Source organism: Theobroma cacao, chromosome 6 (genome assembly GCF_000208745.1).
Source record: "Theobroma cacao cultivar B97-61/B2 chromosome 6, Criollo_cocoa_genome_V2, whole genome shotgun sequence".
Lineage (NCBI taxonomy): Eukaryota > Viridiplantae > Streptophyta > Magnoliopsida > Malvales > Malvaceae > Theobroma > Theobroma cacao.
Window position 1 is genome coordinate 11,199,980 of NC_030855.1, and position 17,693 is coordinate 11,217,672.

A 17,693-nucleotide genomic window follows, 5' to 3' on the forward strand; every position below is an offset into this window, starting at 1 on the left:
AATTCTCAGTCCATTCTTATACAAGAGTGATAAAACCATCCCATGGAATTATGAATGTAATGTTATTGGCATAACTTCCTCTATCACCTAAGCATTTTCTACAGATCTGACTAGTGTGAGAGGCATATCTCAAATTGGGCGATGCTACTTTCTTGAAATGGTGGAAAAGGCCAAAAAAGGAAAGGATAAAAAAATGAGAGAAAGGTCTGAAAGTGGTGAACGCTCTTTCCAAGGACCAAACTAATGGACCCACAATTATTCGAGACAATGAGATCAAAAGGCTTGTCAGATAAAAAAAGGTAGGTGAGTTCCTTAATTCATCAAGCATAGTGAATACAGTATGGTGGGGCAATTGATGAAGATGCATGCACGTATCTCAATGCTATCTTTGCTTCTAAATTCAAAGTCACATAAGAACGCATTGCTTAAAGTCTTAAATCAAGCTTATATGGATCATGTTATATCAGTTGAAAAGCTAGATTATATTGTGGGGAATATCACTATGGAGAACTTCATTACTTTTAGTGATGAAAAAATTCGATCAAGTGGTTGAGGGAGTAACAAAGCTCTTCGTATAACCATCAAATGCAAAGACCATGCCTTACCTAGATTGTTAATTGACAATGGTTTGGCTTTAAATGTCATGCCTCGTTCTACGCTGACTACGTTGCCAATTGATATGTCTTATATGAGAACTAGTCATATGATCATAAAAGCTTTCGATGGGACTAAACGGGAAATGGTATTGAAATACTAATAAAAATTGGCCCCTGCATGTTTGATATCTAATTCCAAGTCATGGACATTGCTCCATCCTACAAGTGTTTACTAGGGCATCTATGGATCCATATGGCAAGAGCTATACCGTCTTCCCTTCATAAAAAAGTTAAATCATAACTAAAGGCCAATTGGTAAGCATATCTGTGGAGGAAGACATACTAGCTATTCAATCCTCATCTGCTCCCTATGTATAGGTGACAAAAGAAGTCCCAAGGCTCTTTTTTAGATCTTTTGAGTTTTTTGACGTTACCTATGCGAGAGAAGGAGCAGTAATACCAACTCCATGTTTGTCAAGGGTAATTAACATGGAGATCAAGCAAATAGTTGAAAAATAATGTCGCGTTGGGTTTGGGCAAGGAAAGAATCTGCAAGGAATCAAGAGACCTTTAATCCCAGTCAAGAATGAGGAAAAGTTTCGTTTAGGGTTTAAGCCTACCAAAGAAGAAAGAAGAAAGCTAGTGGCCTAAAAGAAAATGAAAAGGATGGCTCAGTTCAAAGAGAAAGAAGAAAAGTTTGAGAAAAAGATAATACCATACTTGTATGAGACCTCCCGCTTTGCAGGATACATTCATATCGAAATACTAAACGAAGTTATTGGGACTCTAAAAGAGGCATTTGAAGAGGTATCAATTTATATGATCAAGGATGAAAATCATAGAGAAAAGGTTCCTTTGGTGTACGCGATCTCACCAAAAGAAGAGCTAACCAACTGAACAATCACCGAATTACATATCATCTTTAAGTCTTGGAAAATTTAATGAACAATCTTACCTAAATGCCTATGCTCAAGGTCATTCGAAGTAGTTCCTTGCTTAATATGGGCTTTCTATTACTTTAATCATTCAAATAAATGACAAGTATATTTTCTTCTCATTTGTTATCTATCACCTTTTCTTGCACATACTATATCCATATCTACTTTTAGCCAATAAATGTTTTTCCTATGTATATATATCCAATTTCACCCATTCGCAGGTCTCTAACTAATGAACACGGAGACAATCTAAAGAGTAATTTGAATTTTGATTTCGAGGAAATTCCAAGCATTAATGAATTGAAAAATGAAAAGGAGTTGAATGGCTATAACTTACCCCCTGATTTGTCAAGATTGTTGGAATTGCTGGGATTTGACCTCATGCTCAAATCTGAAAGTAATTAAAAATTAAATATTATAATACAGCGAAATAATAAACTAATATTTAATGAAAGAAATAACCGAATCTTACGGGATCAATGTTTGTGTTTTTCATGTAAGTTTCAAATTAGTTATGAACATTCATAAGGTTAAGAGTTGCATACCTTATTCTAGATATCACAATCAAAAGCCAATTTAATAAAAAATGCTTGTGAAAAAGCAAGAAATCTTGAAAAGAGAATAAGATGGTCTAAAATCCTACAACTAAAATTTGTCAAATCTTCAGCTACCCAAGTGTTTGGCCTTTGATAGTAATCCACATAGTGACCGAATAAGAACTTCTCAAAGGTAGGATTTTACTTGTGCTAGCAAGTTTTGTTTCTAAAACAAAAAGACCACAAATTCTTGCCGAATCTTATTTTTGTCAAGCAAAAAAAAACTATATTTCTTTTTTTATATTATGAAATGGCTGAGAAGTCGCTGGAGGCTTAGAGTTTTACTTTGCTAACATAACATATTTATATAGCTAAACTAAGTTGTAACCCTAGATACAACAGTTGTATTTTAATTCAATTAAGTCCTTGTGTAACTTAATTAATTTCTCACTTTATTTTGGTCTATTCCAATTAAATCCAACTTAATTGATTATCCCTATTTAATCTCAATCATGTCACTTAATGTTAATGTGTGTGACCCATTAGGCTTTTAACATGTTGGCAATAAATACAAATCCTAATCAAATATCAATTTGATAATTGATTTACATTTATAGATCATGAGCTGCATCTAGCAATACATCATGACCACCCAAATGTTAGAGATTTAATTAAAGAATTTGACAAAGCCCTTCAGTGATAAGCCTCTAAGTGCAATACGGTCCTTTCATCAAATATCCCAAAAATGTCAAAAAGCATGGCTCAGTGTCTATTTATAACATTTCGTATTTAGTTCTCATAATTCATGACTAACGTTATGAATTTAGGAAACTAACTTTCCTCAAATTCATCATGCTTTGGCCAAAGACTTTATACAAGTTAATCAAGAATTGAGAACAAGTGAGATACATCCCTTCATATCACTTGGGGTGATGAATCCGTTCTTGACCACTCATTCACCTTCGCATGCTTCATGGCATACCCAAAAACACCCTGTTTAGGCATCTAATCGTCTTCAGATCTGTAAGCATAAAATCAAAGTATGTCATTCCCCATACAAGATGACATGGTGTCTCAAGTCCAAGGACTAGTTGAACGACTATCACATGAAAACATATTCCATAGACACTTGAGTGAAATACCAAATAAAGTTCTCATAACGGGTTATGTTCAGTGAACTTGTTCTTTAACAAGCACTTACATGTTATCCTCAAGTATCCCATATACTTCCATCTATGAGTTTGATTGCTTACTTTCCAAGTAAGGAGACTTAACATATACTAGCCTTTGAGCATTGTCAATGCCTTGTCTTGATAATATAATGACTAGGAACAATTTTAGAAACATGACTTTGATGCATAGTGATCTCATAATTGTAATAACTTTACAATTCTCTCGCAAGGCCTTTATGTTCCATGGGCTTCATCCAATTAGTACTTAATAACTCCTTATTACTACATTAACATGAAGGAAAACCTCTATGACATATAGTTATGCAATTAAGTATGCATTAATGGCAATCTATATTCCTTGACCAATTCAATTGGCTTAAGGGCATATTCCGATAAGAATAGGAAAAAGAAAATTTCACCTCACCTGAAATCACAAAAATGGTTAACTTGGGAAATAAAGAGGAAGTTAAAATCGGTATTTCACTATCACTCATTGAACGACAAAAGCTGAAAAAGCTACTCCGTGAATATGTGGATGTATTTGCATGGTCACACTATGATATGCCAAGTTTTAGTACCAAAATCTTTGTTCACAAATTACCATTGAAATCGAAGTGCAAACGCGCTTAGTAGAAGTTGAGATGGATGAAGCCAAACATGTTGCTAAAAATTAAACAAGAGGGAAATAAACAATTTGATGCTAGATTCCTAAAGGTGGCCAAGTATCTTGAATGGGTGGCTAACATAGTCCCAATTCCAAAAAAGGATGAAAATTTTTGAATGTGTGTAGATTATAGGGATTTGAATGGAACAAGTCCAAAAGATAGCTTCCTTTTACTGCATATTGACACTCCTATGAACAACACAACTAGACACTTTTTATTTTCATTCATGGATGGTTTCTTTGGATACATTCAGACTAATATGGTGCTTGAAGATATGGAAAAAACAACGTTCATAACCATGTGGGGAGCGTTTTGTTACAAAGTCATGCCATTTGAATTAAAAAATGTAGGCGTTACTTACCAAATAGCCATGGTAACTTTGTTCCATGATATGATGCATAAAGAAATAGAGGTATATGTGGATGACATGATTGCAAAATATCGTACAGAATAAGATCATACTATTAATCTTAAGAAATTATTTGAGAGATTATGGAAGTTTCACTCAAATTAAACCCTACGAAATGCACCTTCGGCGCCACTTCTAGGAAATTGTTAGGATTCATAGTAAAAAAAATGGGATTATAGTGGATCCAGACAAAATACAAGCTATTCAAGAGTTACCACCTCCTTAAACGCAATAAGAAGTGAGAGGATTCTTGGGAAGGTTAAATTATATTTACTCAATTTATATCCCAACTCACTTCCAAATGTGATCCGATTTTCAAACTCCCTCGTAAGCATGACCCAAAAGAATGGAATGAAGAGTGTCAAGTAGCTTTTGATCAAATCAAAGAATATCTTGCAAATATTTCGATGTTAGTACCACTAGTGGTTGGAAAACCTCTTATCTTGTATTTGACAATGAACGAGAACTCCACAGGATATGTACTGGGGCAACATGATAAAACAGGCAAGAAAAGACATGCCATGTACTACTTAAGCAAGAAATTCACTAAGTATGAGTCCAAATACTTTGTGCTTGAAAAAATGTGTTATGCACTGGCATAGAGTGCTCATAGGCTTTAGCAATACATGTTGTATCATTAAAAATAATTGGTGGCAAAATTAAATCCCATCAAATACATTTTCAAAATGCCATCTTTGTCCAGGAGAATAGCACGATGGCAAGTTCTACTGTCTAAGTATGATATTGTATATATGTCCTAAAAATTGATCAAAGAGAACGCCATTGCCAATTTCCTTGCAGATTAAGCCACTGAAGATTATAAGCCTGTAAGTTTTGATTTTTCAAACGAAGATCTAATGTCTATCTTGCATATGGACAAAGAGTCTAGTGAACCTAGCATTGGGAAAATTTATTTCGATGGGACATTAAATGCTTTGAGGCATGGAAATAGGGTGGTCTTGATTTCCCCATATGGGAAGCATTATCCAACCACTGCAAGATTAAATTTCAATTGTACCAATAACAAAGTAGAATACAAGGCATGTATAATGGGATTACAAGTAGCAATTGACATGAAGGTTACATAGTATAAGTCTACGGAGATTCCACTTTGGTGATATGCCAAATACGAGGGGAATGGGAAATAAGAGACTCTAAATTGATTTCATATCAGAAGTTGGTTATAGAGTTAAGGAAACAGTTCAAAAAAATCAACTTCAACCATTTACCTTTAGAAGAGAACCAGATTATTGATGTTTTAGCCACCCTTGTAGCAATGTTCAAAAAAAATAAAAGGGTCAATGTGCATCCTTTTAATTTGGGAATCGAAGAAGTCTTAGTACACTACTTGGATGTTGAAGATGAGGTTGATAGGAAACCATGGTATTACGATATCGTGCAATACATCAAGCAACAAGTATATCCCAATAATGCCATAGAAAATGACAAACGAGTTCTCAAAAGATTAACAATGGGTTTCTTTCTCAATGGAAAGATACTCTGCAAAAGAAGTTGAGACCAAGTGCTCTTGAGATGTATGGATGTTGCCAAAGCCAACAAAATAATGGAAAAAGTTCACAAGGGAACTTATGGAGCCCATGCCAATAGATATATGTTGGTTAGATAAATTATGAGAGGTGGATATTATTGGTTGACATTAGAAGTAGATCGCATAAACTTTGCTCATAAATGCCACAAGTGTCAAACTTATGTAGATAAAATCCATGCTCCACCAACTCCATTACATGTTTTCATGGCACCTTGGCCTTTTTTTATGTGGGGAATGGATGTGATTGGGCTCTTTACTCCAAAGGCTTCTAATGGACATCGATTTACATTGGTGGCCATTGATTACTTCACAAAATGGGTAGAAGCAGCTTCCTATGCCAATGTAATGCAACAAGTAATACGCAGGTTCATCAAGAAATAGATAATATGTCAATATGGACTTCTGAAAAGAATCATTACTGAAAATGCAAGCAATCTGAATGGTACAATCGTAAAGGAAGTTTGTGCTAAATTTCCTAAATTTTTTGCATTGGCTCAACATAAAGATGAAAGGCTTTGTGAGTTTGGTCAATGGACAAATAATGGGTGGCAATGGCAGATTGAACTTAGGATGCAGTTATTTGGATGGGAATATGGATAATGGACACGGTTGTGGAGTTACTTAAGGGACTTCATTTTGGTGGATGGAGTTCATGATGGTGCGGTTTGGAAAGCTAATTCTAGTGGTATGTTTTTTGCAAAGTCTTTTTGTCAAATTTCTAGTATGTTTTACTCTGTTGATACGAATCTATGGAAAAAGATTTGGCTAGGGTATGCTCCATACAAGGTTGAGACATTTTTTAGGTAGCTGATGTGGGAAAAAGTGGCAATGAAAATTGAACTACTTAAAAGAAATTTGATTGGGGAGGATCAATCGATGTGTGTTTTATGCGAACAGCATCCTGAGACTGTGAATCATTTGTTTTTTACTTGTGATATTTCATGGTCTCTATGGGCCTTATAGTTATCAAAGTGGAATCTTGGGTGGGTTTTTCCTTGTAGTGCTCAAAATTTTTTCCTAGCATGGATCGTTGTGTGTTTTAACAAGGATAGATTGAAAATTTAGTCACTTGTTTTTTATGCAATATCATGGTCAATTTGGTTGTTTAGGAATGATATTGCGTTTAATGGAAAAAGGTGGGATGGTAAATAGTTGTATGATATTGATTTGACTAAGGATAGTTGTGTGGAGTAAAGCTAAGTGGCTGGATTTACTAAAGTCAAAGGAAGATATATTTAGAAATTCGAATCCTATATCCTTAGGTCCTACGTTAAAGTTGGCCAAGGAAAGAATTGTGTGGGAGGCACCTTCAGTTGGATGGTAAAATTTAATGTGGATGGTTCATCGACTGGTATTCAGGAAATGTGGGAATTGGGGGAATATTGCGAAATTTTAAGGGTGATGTTATTATTAGATATTCAAAGTCAATGGGGGTATGTGATGCTAATTTTGCTGAAGTTTTAGCCATCAAATAATCTTTTATCTTGTTCATAAAATTCTTAAGAAATTCACATCTCCAACAACTATGGGTAAGAGTGACTCAAAGGCTCCTTGGCAATGCAGGTAGATTTTGGTGCAAATAGTTTAACTCCAGAAAATTCTTCATCAATGGAAGGTTATACACATTTTGAGGGAAGTTAATGGAAATGCTTATTTACTTGCTAGAGGAGTCAAAAAAAAAGGAGTTAATTCTGTTCTTTGGAGTTTACGAATAAAAAAAGTGCATAATTTGTGGTTTAACTTTTGCCGGTTAGAGTCTTTTGTGGTGTTGTCAACATTTCTACTAATGATGTCCTCAATACCTGAAACTACTTACAGTGGCCATCCTTAATTCATGAATTACATGTTTTTTTTATGAAGGACATGATTTGTGGATTTGATGTAATATGATTTTATGGCTATTTCCCTTTAATTTGTTATGATCTTGGACAACTATTATTACTTGGATGTTTGGAAATGTGATACATAATTTATGGCTGAAGTTTGAATAGTAATGGAGCAATGGTATTTAATTTGGATTATGGGAAGCGTTTTAAGTTCAATGTCTCTATTGGTTCTAAGACAACAACATTTCATTTGATATGTCCTGGACATGTAGTTGGTTTTATTTGGATAGCAACTGTGAGGGTGCGTATTAGAGTTTCACTTTACTTAAGAATTGGTTAGTATGGGCTTCAACGTCCTTAAATCTAGCCTTAGGTTGTATAGTGGTTCTATTTTATTTTATTTTAACCTTTCATATTTATTAAGTCCAAATGTTACTTTTTAGCTTTGGCAATTTTGCAATAAAAATAACATACTTTTCAAATATATATATATATAATTCATATATGATATCATATGTTAATTATGAAAGTATTTATTGATGAAAATGGCTTAAGAACAGAGAGTCAAATAAAGCGAAACAGGAAATTGAAAGATAAACACAATAAAATATGTAACGAATAAATGACCTTTGTATTAAAAGAAACAATACAAGATCAAAGAGTAGATAAAGATCTGAAAATTGATAATAAAAACAAAAGACTTGGCGTTATCTATAGAGGAGTCTATTTCCTAATTTTGTACTAAAAATCGTGGCTTTATAGATTATAGGAATCTGTTACTTTGACTCCCATTTTTTTAAAACTCTACTAATGGATAATATTGACTCAATCTTCAACAATTCTCCCACTTGAAGACACGATTCTATCACAACCAACTGCTTCAAGGCCCAAAAAATTCTTAAAACGGATTAAACTTCTCTCTTGTCACAAACTTGGTTAACATGTCTGTAGGATTCAAGTCTGTGTGAATTTTCTTCAAGATAATCTCGCCATTTTCAACCACATCTCGAATGAAGTGATAACGAACATCAATGTGCTTTGTACATGAGTGGAAAGCTGAGTTTCTAGCCAAATGAAGAGCACTTTGGCTATCACTATTAGCACAAATAACCTTCTATTGTCTCATCATCAATTCCTCAAGAAACCTTTGTAGCCATATAGCTTCCTTGCAAGCATGTATTGCTGCCATGTATTCTACCTCTGTTGTTGATAATGATACAACTGATTGTAGTTTTGATTCCCAGCTGATTGCGCCTCCTGTTATGGTAAAAGTATAACTTGTAGTAGATTTCTTTTTATCCTTATCACCAACAAAATCTGCATCAACAACACCAATGCACTACTGCTTTATGTGTCTGAAACACAATGAGACATTCTGTGTGCCTCCTAGATATCTAAGGATCCACTTAACAGCCATCCAATGATTACAACCTAGATTTGCCATATATCTACTAACTACTCCCATTGCTTGTGCAAGGTCTAGTCTTGTACATACCATGGCAAACATAAGGCACCTTCCTACTGAAGAATATGGTACTCGAGACATTGCTACCTTCTCAACTTTAGTGTTGGGAGATAATTATGAAGACAATTTAATATGAATAGGAAATGCGGTACTTACTAGTTTGCATTTTGCATATTCAAACGCAACAGAATTCTTTCTATATAACTCTTTTGAGATAACCATATATTCCTGTCTTTTCTTTCTCTAAGTACCTTCATCCCAAGAATCTGATTCATAGCTCTCAAATCCTTCATTTCAAATTCCCCAGCCAATTGACCTTTTAATGTAGACATTTGTTCTAAACTATTGCCCACAATAATCATATCGTCCACATATAATAACAAGATATAAAAGCAGCCATTATTAAAATTACAAATGTAAGCACAATGGTTAGCTTCACATCTTTTAAAACCCAAGCTCACAATAAAGGAATCAAATCGCTTATACCAACACCTAGGCGCCTACTTAAGACCGTAAAGCGATTTGTTTAGTTGACAAACTAGATTTGTTTTACTTTCTTCAAGAAGCCTTCTGATTGTGATATATAGATTTCTTCATTCAAATCACCATGTAAGAAAGCTATTTTCACATTTAATTGTTCTAACTCAAAGTCATAAGTAGAGTAAAAGCCAAAACAATTCTAATAGTAGTTAAACGAATAACTGGAGAAAATACATCATCAAAATCAATATCGAGTTTTTGAGGATACCTTTTTACCACAAGCCTAGCCTTGTATCTTTCCACATTCCCAACTAAATCCTTTTTCAGTTTTTAAATCCATCAACAACCAATAGCTTTCCAACTTTCAGGTAACTGAACAAGGTCCCAAGTCTCATCTTATGCAAGGACTCCATCTCTTCCTCCATGGCACATCTCCATTTGTCTAAATAAATGGAATAACAAGCCTCATTATAGGATGTAAGCTCTTGTTTTTTTGCTAATGCAACATAAGCACTAACACAATTAGTTTGAGACTTTAAAGGAGAGATATAATCATTGTACCTAATTGAAGGCTTAATTGTCCTTCAAGAATGTGTTGGCACTTCATGAGGGTCTACAAAAGAAAGCTCTTCACTGGACAATTCTGACTCAGGTTCATTTTGAGACATTTCCTCTTCATCAACACTTGCTTCCTGCTCAATTATATCTTCCTTACTTCATGCTTTTCAATCGTACCTTCAAAAGCATTTTCATTAAAAGTAACATCTTAGCTAAAAATGATCTTGTGAGCAATAGAATCCGGCAATCTGTACCCCTTTCTAATGGCCTCATAGCCAAGAAAAAAACATTTTGTTGAATTCTTATCAATTTTAGTTCTCTATTCCTTATGAACCCAAACATAAGCATCACAACCAAACACGCAGGAAAGAATAATTTACAAGTTTCCCTGTCCAAACCTTTTCTAGAACTTTCAAATCAATAGACACTACAAGAGAACGATTAATTAGGTAACAAGCAGTACTTATAGTTTTTGCTCAGAATTCCTTACCTAGCCTTGCAGTGCTCATCATACTTTTAGCACATTCTAGGAGAGTGCGATTCATTCTCTCTGCAACACCATTTTGCTATGGTGTTCCTAGCACTATTAGTTGTCCTTTATTACCATGTTCATTGCAAAAAACATTATACTCTTTGGAGCAAAATTCTCCTCCATTATCAGTTTGGAGACCTTTAATTTTCAAAACCTTTTGATTCTCAACCAATGCTTTGAACTTCTTGAATTTCTCAAAAGCATCTGGCTTTCTTTTGAGCACAAGAATCCATACCTTGCGGGAGAATTTGTCAATAAAAGTCACAAAGTAAGAACATCCGCCAATAGAAACAGAAGGTAATTCTTAAGTGTCTGCATGGATTAAATCTAGAAAATTCAAACTTCTTTTTGTAGACAAAGAGATAGCCAATCTATGTTGCTTTCCATACAAACAATCCTCACAAAAACTTATAGAAATAGATTTGAAACTAGGAACAAACTTTTAGTTTGTAAGTACCTAAAGTCCACGATCACTCATGTGCCCCAATCGCCTATGCCAAATCATGGAGAGGCTTGACTTGACCACGGCAACTGCAGCTTCTCCAACTAAGGTTTCACCTATCAATCTGTATAATTGCCCTTCAATTCTCCTTTGGCTACCACCATGATGACTTGCATCACCTTCAAATGATGATTCTCCCTAACAAATTTCATATTAAGTTTGTCAAACATCTTCAGGGACAAAAGACTCTTTTTCAAGGCAGGTACATGTTAAACATCAGAAATGGTGCAGACACATCCATTAAACATCTTGATTCTCATCTCTTCAACTCCCACTACTTGACATTCCTTGTTGTCACATGTCTAAACAATGCCACCTTCACATGGTTTATAAGTGTGAAACCATTCCTTGTGTGGAGTTATATGAAAAGATGTTGTAGAATCAAGAATCCATTGATTTAGGACTTTTGATTTTTCTGATGTTTGTCACAGCCCAATTTCTAGGCCATGACCGGAGCAAGGGCCCAATGGTCTGGACCCACTAAGCCCAAGCAAGCCTACTTACATGATCTTATACATTAATCCATATTCCTTTAGAATCCAAAATTCGGACTGCTCAATTCAGTTCCTTTGACAACAGTTCATAAAACCCAAGCATGCATTCATAATGGCATCATCAACCATTATATACATATATAGATTAACAAATGAACCATAATGTTTCACATCAAATATTCATATACACATAATTAGACCTTAACCGTCAGCGGAGTGACTTTGGGCACAATTGATATCACTTAGTGTCACATTAAATCTACCGAGCAATGTATAGGAAAGAGCACCTCGTCTTAGGATCCAATCACCTTTAACTTAGGAAAACCTAAAACATGAATTTTAAAAACGTGAGTACAAACTCAGTGAATGAACATAGGAAGGGAACAAGCAACGTTAAGGAAGGTTTAGAAAGCATGATGCACTTAAGTTCAAAACAATGCAATTTAATTTATTTCTATTTAAAAACCCCTCATTCAAACCCTTGGTTGTTTAGTTACTTGATGACGAAAGACTCATGAATAACAAAGAAGTTGAGAAGTGAAAACTTTAGTTGATTTCAAGCAAGTCAAGCATAATAGATTGACTCTCATCGCAGGGAAAAGGCATTCTCGCTGCAACGAAATTCTGGCCAAATAAAATCCAAGGGGCTCTCATTGCCACCGAAAAAATCCATTCATGTCACATTGCACATTAAATTGAACACTTTGACAATACTCAAGTTTTCAACAGTCAATGCAATCACATATTAAATCCAAGCATCTCTATATAGTAAATATGTATATATATAAGCACATACACCACCATCACCTCACTCGACTCATGTGCATCATTACCGGCATGTGCACTGCCCACTCCGCACATGCACGATTGTAAATATCACGACAGCATCATACCGGCATGTGCACTGCCTACTCCGTACATGCACAGTTGTAAGTGTCACAACATCGTCATTCGACCGGCATATGCGCTGCCCACTCCGCATATGCATGGTTGTAGTTGTCACAACATCGTCATTCAACCGGCATGTGCACTGCCCACTCTACACATGCATGGTTACATCAATTACACAAAATTACTTAGCAATACATATCATATATTTTTATATACATATCAGCATCAAATAAAGGTACAAAGATTCATCACAATCATGTTCCACATCACCAAAAACATTTCACTAAAGGCTTGTTCCCATGCATTTTATAGAAAAACAATTAAAATGTCTCAATCAACCATATGTGCCTTAATCCCAAAACATTTTGTGCAAGTTCACTCATCTAGCAACAATGAGATATTAAGTTGCTATTTGTTCGGAGGTGTCTCTAACTATTTTCACTGGCCGGTCGCTCGTTATTTACTTCGGCACGCCACCACAATACTTTAACTTTATCTTTGCACTTCCTAGCAATAATACGAACTCAATATATTTAATTACATATGTATACGAGCAGTACTTCAATCAATTAATCCTTACTCAAATTTATATTTTTCCTCCTATCATGAAACCATATTCAATTAACTCACATCTTAATACATTTTTACTAAAATTACTTATATCCATTGCTTACGTAATTCCTTAAATTATATCACCGGCAACTTAATTATGATGTCACGTGTCTACTTCAACCTTTCTAAATAATTTCCACCCAAATCCATCTTATATTTCCACACATAATCCACATATATGGCAGCAACAATCATTCTCACTTTCACTCGATTATTTCCTAGTTTACACGCATCGTTATCTATCTAACTTTCAATACTTTGTTTCTCAATCCTCCATCCACAATATTCCTTTTTCATTTCTTTCAAACAACATGCCATACAATCTTAATAATTTTCAACTAGCTTAGGCAAATAAATCCTTTCAACAACCATAATTCCTCACAATATTCAACTAACTGTAGGCTTTAAAACATAGTGTTAAGCTTACCATTTTCCTTTTCCACTTTGAGTCCTTCATGTACCCATGGGTTTATTGGCTTACATGTTATCAATTTTTCTCCAATCAAGCCAATCTTTGCTGCCACAAGAGATTTCTTTAAGTCACTAACTCATTTTCAAAGACTACTCAAGCCAAAAACAAGAATTCTTACCGTTCCTTGCTTGAATCACCAAAACCAAGCTTTTTCTTCCTTTCTCTCTTTTTCTTTCTTCTTCTCCTAGAGTTTATATGTGCTGGAAATTGGGGTTAGAAGTTGTAACTTTGGTGCACAAGAAGTTGGGAGAAGAATGAAGCAAGAAGAGAAAAGAAATAAAAAGAAAACAAGGAAAGAAAATTAGCTTTCCATGGGAGAATGAGAGACTGACGTTGGAAGCTTCAAGAATGAAGAAGAAAATATCTTGTTGGGAGGATAAGGACTGTTTTGGGCTGATAAGGATGAGAGTCAAAGCTTCCTTTGGAAGCTTTGACCAAACTTTATGCAAAATTACCATTTTACCTTTTAAGTTTCTTTCCATTTTAATTTAGTCCTCCCAACACTCACTTAACTCCAATTTCCTTCTATTATCTTCTTCTACATATGTACAAACAAAGTATGAAGTTTGTACTCTAACGCAGTGTCCCCATAATATTTAAAATATTCATTTACCTGCGTTATCTTTACTTAATAATGACACGCGATCCCATTAACGTCATTTTTCTCCGAAATTTTTCTCATTCTTCTTCTCCCCCACTTAGGTTGCCCATATACTCTTTCTTCATGAAAAATTTTGATACTGAATAAAATATTAATATTTTAATTTTTTTTATTAATAAAATATTATTTTATTCCAAAAATTTCCTCTTGTCTTCTCGTCCCCTTGGTACCCAAAATATCTTATTATGCCTCAATTGACTTCCGAATCACTTTTTATCTCGTAAATTCTTTTCTGAAAAAAAATTATTATTTTATTATTATTTTCTCGTGTGCGGAATATTTTATCCCAAACCATTCCTTTCATCTTTCATCATTTCTAAACATTATAATTAACCTCAATTGGCATCCAATAAGTTTTATTAGTCACCATATCAAAGTACGGGGTATTATAATGTTGATGCTAATGCATCTCCATATTCTACTATTGAAGTGTCTTCTACCATGTTACCATGAGAATTACCTGTCGCAGGATTCTCATTTCTCTAGTGTCTGCAGTTTTTCTTCACATGCCCTGACTTGCCGCAATTCCAACACTTTGTCAATTTCTTCTTGCCCTTTGACTTGGATCTTGATTTTTCTTTGTCACCAAAATTTCTTTCAATGGATCTACCTCGAGCATACATAGCATCACCAAGATTAGATTGAGTAAATTTATGCCTCATTTCCTCTGTTAGTAGTGATGCTACAATGGAATCCACATCAAGAACCTTCACATGGCTTATATTCATAATCATATTTGTCACAGCTCAAATCCTGGGCCATGACCAGTTCATGGGCTCAGTGGGCATAGCCCACTAGGGCCAAGCAAGCCTCTGTATGAGATCTTGTTCCTCATTCCATCCATCATCTTTAAAACCATGTGTTGCAATTCTCAACGATGAATGTTTCAATAATATTTTATAGCAACCAAATATTCATATTTGTATTATCTCAAAGTACTGTCATTCATTGCCATTTCATAAGGGCATCATCATCAATCCAACATATACATACTTCATTTATAACATGACTCTTAGTAGTTTACATTACATATACGTGTACACAGATAAAAGACTCTCAACCGTCAACGGAGTGACTTTAAGTGAAGGTACCACTACTGAGATGCCATAGTACCTACCAAGAATACGAGCATATGTGGACACTTAATTTAGGTCCCAACTGCCTCCAAATTTGAAAACATGAAGTTTAAAAACGTGAGTATAAAACTCAGTGAGTGAACATAAGAAGGGAACAAGCAATTGATGAGAACTTGAAAATCATGATGCATTTGTTTCAAAACAATGTAATTGATTTAATTTCTTACTAAAAACCCCTCATTTCAAACTTTGATTAATAACCTCATAGTGTTGCAAAAACCCATGATCAATCCATGAAGTTAAATGGGTGAAAAATATATCAAAATCAAGCAAGGTAGCAAGCATGACAGCAAGTTTCTCGCTGCAGCAAAAAACAATCTTAGTTTGCATATGTTTTGGTTTTTCAAACATACCTCCCACTACAAAAGTCCAATTGACATGATTTTTAGGCCATTAGAAAGCTAAGAGGCTGGGATACAACTTTGATGTTTACCACTTTACCCAGTTCTGACCGGAAGGTGATCAAATTCTTCGTCAAAGTGAAAGCACTGCATTAGAATTTTAGAACCACCCGAGAGTTTCTTACTGCAGCGAAAATCCATTTTCGCTGCAACGAAATTTCTCGTTGCAACGAGAATTCTTTTTCGTTGTAGCAAGAAACAAGGCTGGTTTGTGCCCCCACTACCCGAGAGTTTCTCACTGCAGTGAGATTCAAGGCAGATGACAATTAAGGGATTTTCACATGACACAAAATCCATTCCAACCATATTGCACATCAAAGTGAACACATTGACAAATAATCAAGTTTCTCATTATTCATTTCAATTACATATTATAATCATAAACTTTCTATCACATATACATATATAAACATATATAAACACGTACACCACCCCACTTCATTCATCATCATGTGCACTCCCTACTCGCACATAGCCGAGTCATCATCGACTTATGCGCACTCCCTACTCGCACATAGCCAAGTCATCATCAGCTCATGTGCACTCCCACATCGCACATAGCTGGGTCATCATTATCACACAAAGGAGCATCCAAAGCATAATACACATATTAATATAATGTGATAACGCATGAACTATTCATATTGCACATTTCACAAGATAGAAACATTTCATCAAGGGCTTGTTCCCCAAGTATATTTTTGAAGCAAAAACAAATGAAACTTTCAAATGATTTATTTAAACATGTGGACACTCCCCAAAAACTCACCGGTATTTGTTGAATCTTTACTCGACTCCAACCTTGACTATAGCTCCAAATGAAGATGTGAGGTCTTGTTAGAACCTACCACACACCAACATCACAACCAACCCAATTTACATAAATGCAATTCTAAAAACTATTTCTTAAATCAAGTCCTACTAGTCATCCCTAACTAGCTTCCAACTACTATTAAATGGCTATCTATTCTCTCTACTCTAGTAACTCTAGAAATAAATAAACAAACCTCAATAACAAAACAACTCACAACTCTAATTACTAGCCATTATCAACAACCTAAAATCAATCCTCATTCATTACTCACCTTGGTGGATTGGTAGTTGAATTTCTTCTCAAGAATACTCAAGCTATCATGGAAAGTCTCCTATTTCTCTCTCTAAAATGTTTAACTAGTGAGAGAAAGTGTTGAGAAAAGACTTTGAGGGTTTTAAGGTGAGAGAGTGAAAGAGCACAAAAAGTTCTATTAAAAAGTGCTCAAAAGCATGAAAATTGAAGCTAGAGAGAGAAAGAGTTATGGAAGCTTTAAAGGAAGCTTCCATGGAAGATGAAGAAACATGAGATGGGAGGAAGAAGAACAAGAAGCTGCTGGAAAAATAAGGAAGCTGCTAGAGAAATGAGATATTTATAGCCTAAGCTTATCCAAACTTCACTTAAATTATGAAAATGCCCTTAACAAGTTGGCTTTGTCTTCTTCCAATCCTTTATGCAATCTTTTTACACTTTTAACACTGGGACAAAAGTCCATAATAGTCTAGAAATACTCAGGTTCACGAAAACTTAAAAGATGAAAAATGACTATTTTGCCCTTACCTTGAAAATCATCATTATTTCTATTTCCTTCATCATTTTATCTTTATTTTCATCATTCATTTATGTCTTAGGCCTGCTTAGGCCTTAATAATATTAAAAAACCCACTTTTAGAAGCTCGTCAAGAAAATGACCAAACTACCTAACTCCACATCATAGGGTCTACCTCCATTATATGTCTGTGAAGGTCGATGTCTCACAATATTATC

The 17,693-nt window shown here is 34.8% G+C and overlaps 2 long non-coding RNA genes across 3 annotated transcripts; both read right to left on the reverse strand.

The window, feature by feature from the left end:
- On the reverse strand, nucleotides 8,334-10,482 carry LOC108662392. Its single transcript, XR_001928325.1, has 3 exons — nucleotides 10,198-10,482; nucleotides 9,905-10,078; nucleotides 8,334-9,008 (listed from the first exon to the last, which is right to left on the reverse strand). It is a non-coding gene; the product is annotated as an uncharacterized LOC108662392 (long non-coding RNA).
- On the reverse strand, nucleotides 12,273-17,085 carry LOC108662391. 2 transcript variants are annotated; one of them, XR_001928324.1, is made up of 3 exons: nucleotides 16,981-17,085; nucleotides 16,665-16,739; nucleotides 12,273-12,761 (listed from the first exon to the last, which is right to left on the reverse strand). It is a non-coding gene; the product is annotated as an uncharacterized LOC108662391 (long non-coding RNA). The 2 variants fall into 2 exon arrangements; XR_001928323.1 differs by lacking the exons at nucleotides 16,665-16,739; nucleotides 16,981-17,085 and adding an exon at nucleotides 13,653-13,693.